This window comes from Petromyzon marinus, unplaced genomic scaffold (genome assembly GCF_048934315.1).
Source record: "Petromyzon marinus isolate PM22_M1 ecotype Great Lakes invasive population unplaced genomic scaffold, UKy_Petmar_22M1.pri1.0 PM_Scaffold_1, whole genome shotgun sequence".
NCBI lineage: Eukaryota > Metazoa > Chordata > Hyperoartia > Petromyzontiformes > Petromyzontidae > Petromyzon > Petromyzon marinus.
In genome coordinates this window covers 4468948-4474947 of record NW_027423057.1, presented here as the reverse complement: position 1 = coordinate 4474947, position 6000 = coordinate 4468948, and positions in this window count along the sequence as shown.

Genomic DNA, 6000 nt, shown 5'->3' with positions numbered 1-6000 from the left:
GTGGCTCATTGAGCCATCTGGTCTCTTTTTGATTAAGACATCCAAGAAAGTTAGCATGCCATCCTTTTCTACCTCCATCGTGAATTTGATGGCTGGGTGTATGGAATTGATGTAGTTGAGCCGGTCGGCCATGTGGCCAGATGACAAACGTGTCATCCACGTACCTCTTCCACAAGGACAGGCGTAGAGTGGATGCCTGGATGGCGTCCGTCTCAGATATTTCCATGAAAATATTGGCCACAACCGGAGATAAGGGAGAACCCATTGGGTGCCTTCAATTTTTTTTTGTAAAATGATGGTGAATATGTATGTCTTAGCATTTGCTATTAAAATATGAAATAATTATTCTTTATTAGATTAAGTAATTATTTTTTATTAGATATTAAATAATGTGGGATCTGTAGAACATCCCTGTCGCACATACAGAGGGAAAAAAAGCATTTGATCCCCTGCTGATTTTGTACGTTTGCCCACTGACAAATACATGATCAGTCTATAATTTTAATGGCAGGTTTATTTGAACAGTGAGAGACAGAATAACAACAAAAAAATCCAGAAAAACGCATGTCAAAAATGTTATAAATTGATTTGCATTTTAATAAGGGATATAAGTATTTGAGCCCTCTTCAAAACATGACTTAGTACTTGGTGGCAAAACCCTTGTTGGCAATCACAGAGGTCAGACGTTTCTTGAAGTTGGCCACCAGGTTTGCACACATCTCAAGAGGGATTTTGTCCCACTCCTCTTTGCAGATCTTCTCCAAGTCATTAAGGTTTCGAGGCTGACGTTTGGCAACTCGAACCTTCCCCATCCACGACCCATTTTCAATGCCCTGGCTGAGGGAAGGAGGTTCTCACCCAAGATTTGATGGTACATGGTCCCCACCATTGTCCCTTTGATACGGTGAAGTTGTCCTGTCCCCTTAGCAGAAAAACACCCCCAAAAATAATGTTTTTACCTCCATGTTTGACGGTGGGCATGGTGTTCTTGGGGTCATAGGCAGCATTCCTCCTCCTCCTCCAAACACGGCGAGTTGAGTTGATGCCAAAGAGCTCCATTTTGGTCTCATCTGACCACAACACTTTCACCCAGTTGTCCTCTGAATCATTCAGATGTTCATTGGCAAACTTCAGACGGGCATATATATGTGCTTTCTTGAGCAGGGGGACCTTGCGGGTGCTGTAGGATTTCAGTCCTTCACGGCATAGTGTGTTACCATTTGTTTTCTTGATGACTATGGTCCCAGCTGCCTTGAGATCATTGACAAGATCCTCCTGTGTAGTTCTGGGCTGATTCCTCACCGTTCTCATGATCATTGCAACTCCACGAGGTGAGATCTTGCATGGAACCCCAGGCCGAGGGAGATTGACAGTTCATTTGTGTTTCTTCCATTTGCGAATAATCACACCAACTGTTGTCACCTTCTCACCAAGCTGCTTGGCAATGGTCTTGTAGCCCATTCCAGCCTTGTGCAGGTCTACAATCTTGTCCCTGACATCCTTGCAGAGCTCTTTGGTCTTGGCCATGGTGGAGAGTTTGGAATCTGATTGATTGCTTGTGGACAGGTGTCTTTTATAGAGGTAACAAGCTGAGATTAGGAGCACTCCCTTTAAGAGTGTGCTCCTAATCTCAGCTCGTTACCTATATAAAAGACACCTGGGAGCCAGAAATCTTTCTGATTGAGACGGGGTCAAATTCTTATTTCCCTCATTAAAATGCAAATCAATTTATAACATTTTTGACATGCGTTTTTCTGGATTTTTGTTGATGTTATTGTCTCTCACTGTTCAAATCAACCTACCATTAACATTATAGACTAATAATTTCTTTGTCAGTGGGCAAACGTACAAAATCAGCAGGGGAACAAATACTTTTTTCCCTCACTTTATACATACGCTCACACGTACACTCAACACACACTCTCAGTGGTGATGTTAGGACTCATCACAGCTGGCTCCGCCAAACCAAAGAGTTTTGGTGGTTCGTTTCGCCAGTGCGAGTCGGCGTTTTCAAGCTGTTACTGTAAGTTTTTTTCTCATGGAATGTGTTATCTCCGTGTTGTCATAAGTGGGGCTTTCGTCCACTGAGTGTCAACTTACAAATGAGTTGGATCAATGAACGGGCCTCAGGCACGCAGCCTGTTCGTGAAGCGGGGACTGGCCGTAAAGTGTTATGACGGCGAGTTGAAAAATAACGTAGCTTTTTTGCAGCACAGGATTATTAATTATTTCATGGATAGGGTCTCACCTTTATTTATCGGAAGTTTGTATCTTCACGTTTACAGGGCATGCATACGTGACGTAACACTCAGCAAGCAGCCACTCAGCCTGTGCGATGGCGCCAAGTATAACATTGTTAATGAGCCCCGTTGCAAGAGGTCAATTTGCCTCTTGCCTGTGAGCTGCTGGTGTCAAATATTTTACCGTGTTTAACCCGTTCGTGATGTATAACATTTTTCCCACTCAAATTCACGTGGGCCTTTTTGATCAAATAGCTTTTCAATTTCACTTTCAAGGAAAATCCAAGGCGACTCATTTTTCAGTCACTTCCGTTTATTCGTGTTGTTCAATAAAGTGATTTCTATTTCATGTTACCGGTAACTACCTTGTGATCCCTCCCCCCACACTCCCTCAAACTCTCGAAATTCCTAAGCTTACCCTCCTCTTAAAAATGTCCAACAAAGTCACCGTCATTTATAAACTTGATGATAAAAATGCCCAGAATGAGTCAAATGTGCAAGAGTGACTGGGTTGGTGCCGTGATGATGCAGCAGAGAAGCCCCAAGGGCCTGAGTAGCAATGCAAAAAGAATAGCAATGCAAATTGCTATTCTGATTAGCACGGTTGGCGATGCGAAACAAATTCAACATACATACAAACAAACGAAGTCGAGTCAATGTGAATTATCAAGACAATTTATTCACAGTTGGTAATACATAATATAGGTTTTATACTGGTAGGAACGAAGTTGTAAACTGAGTGTACCAGCCTGCAATAGATTAATGTGTCCGTCCGTCCCCTTTCAATACTTTAACGAAGTGAAATCTCGTGCTGTTCTTAAACATTTACTTATCTTAAACATCGACTTATCTTAATCATTGACTTATCTTAAACATCTACATATCTTAAACATTTACTTATCTTAAACATCTACATATCTTAAACATTTACTTATCTTAAACATCGATTTATCTTAAACATCGACTTATGTTAAACATCGACTTATCTTCAACATTTACTTATGTTAAACATCGACTTATCTTCAACATTTACTTATCTTAAAATCCACTTATCTTAAACATTTACTTATCTTAAACATCGACTTATCTTAATAATTGACTTATCTTAAACATCTACTTATCTTAAACATTTACTTATCTTGAACATCGACTTATCTTAAACATCGACTTATCTTGAACATCGACTTATCTTGAACATCGACTTATCTTAAACATCGACTTATCTTAATCATTAACTATTCTTAAACATCGACTTGTCTTTAACATTTACTTATCTTAAACATCGACTTCTCTTAATCATTGACTTGTCTTAAACATCGACTTGTCTTAAACATCGACTTATCTTGAACATTTACTTATCGTAAATATCGACTTATCTTAAACATCGACTTATCTTTAACATTTACTTATCTTAAACATTGACTTGTCTTAATCATCGACTTGTCTTAAACATCGACTTGTCTTAAACATCGACTTGTCTTAAACATTTACTTATCTTAAACATCGACTTATCTTAAACATCGACTTATCTTTAACATTTACTTATCTTAAACATCGACTTATATTAAACATCGACTTATCTTAAACATCGACTTATCTTGAACATTTACTTATCTTAAACATCGACTTATCTTGAACATTTACTTATCTTAAACATCGACTTATCTTAAACATCGACTTATCTTAAACAACGACTTATCTTAAACATCGACTTATCTTAAACATCGATTTATCTTAACATTTACTTATCTTAAACATCGACTTATCTTAAACATCGACTTATACTGGTAGGAACGAAGTTGTAAACTGAGTGTACCAGCCTGCAATAGATTAATGTGTCCGTCTGTCCGTCCCTTTTAATACTTTAAGAAGTGAAATCTCGTGCTGTTGGGTGTAATAAATTTGCGCAAAATTCCAATGTTCCTACCAGCCCACCCTGCAGGGACCTGTTAAGTTAGATTTCGTAAATATAAATGTGTCATGCAACACACCACCACCCGACACAGTAAGGTTTGTCACATAAACAGAACATGCCAACACACTGGTATGCTGTACTAGTAACAAATTGCCATGTTCTGTTTACGTGATAAACCTTTGTCGGGTGGTGGCGGGTTTAACGACAGATTTATATTTACGAAGCCATCTCCCAGAGGTCCCCAGCGGAAGAACCGTGTTCAGAGGAGGTGCCGAGCCAGCAGCACACTCAATCTCCCATCTCGCTGGCGGTGGGGTCGGGGTGGGGCGGACGCTCGTGCCTGCTCATCACAGTTGGTTGGCACAAGGTGTAACGTTGATAAACCTGCGGAAGAAAACGAGCGTTAAGCCGCGCAGTCCTTTGGTACCCGCCCCTCCCATCTTTCCCACCTGGCACACGCAAGCTGAGTCAGCGCAGGGGGCCACGGCGCGTGGGTGAGACAGAAAGAGGTCCGTGTCCGTGCCTGGACGGGATGTGGCGCCGGGTGTTAACGGCGATGCTCTCGTGACCGTGCGTTCGTTTGTGTGTATGCGCGCGTGCGTCTCACCTGTGACCGTCCTTCTGCTGCACGAACCCCGGTGGCTGTTGGTTCTCATACATTGGAGAAACATTTCCCCCCCGGGGCTGGGAGACCTGTGAAGGAGACCGCCATGAACATCAGCTCGTCGAGAACGCCCGAGGCAAACGAGCGATTCGCTCGCACATCCTAAACCCATGCTCTGGGCTTTACAGCGAACACCTTAACATGGCTGTCATTGCATGTGTGTGTACGCATATGTTGGTACTTGCACGCGTGTGTATGTACGTGCGGAGCAGTAGTGTAGCGGATAGCGCGCTGCTCTACGAACCCGGTGACCCGACTTCTATGGCCGCTTATGGACAATACCAGTGACGATTATCTGAATGGGTCCTGGGGCTTCCCTAAAGTCGAATGAGCCTCAAATGAGTACTTTGTGAAGTGTGTAAACATTGCCATTGGGAAGACAAAGGCGGCCGGGCGTAGTGTCGGCCACCTACCCCCTTGTGTGCCATAATTACGGCCTTCATAGATGCTTGCTAACAGCACTTGCTCCAAAAGTCTTTTTAGGCTCTATAGGGGATCTTTGTCTTTTTTACAGTTCTGTATGTATATTCTTAGTTTTTTCGGTAAAGTCACGTTGAAGAGAAACAACAAAATAACAAAATATATATAAAACAATAAAAAATTCTCACGACGTTTCTACAAATTCTACTATCAGCTCCCCCACCTACAAACTAGCTCGTTTTTTGTCTGAAATCCTGCGTCCTTTCACTGGAAAGACCACCTCTGCGGTACAAAATTCTACTCACCTGGTATCAACAATCAAGGGTATTTCCCTGTCCCCAGACGACCTGCTTGTCAGTTTTGATGTAGTTTCCTTATTCACCAAGGTTCCTGTACCTGACACCATTGCAATCATTGAAGACTTGGTTCATCAAGGACTAAACACTGAGGTACCCCCCCTGGTGAGACACTGTTTAACCAATACATACTTCACTTGGAATGGAACTTTCTACAAACAAACTGAGGGCACCCCAATGGGCTCCCCCCTTTCTCCAGTTATAGCTAACATTTTCATGGAGAAATTTGAGACTGACGCCATCCAGACTGCCACTCTGCGCCCAACCTTATGGAAGAGGTACGTGGATGACACTTTTGTCATCTGGCCACATGGCCGGCCTGCTCTAGACCAATTCTTCGACCACATCAATTCCATACACCCAGCCATCAGATTTACCATGGAAGTCGAAATAGATGGCAAGATA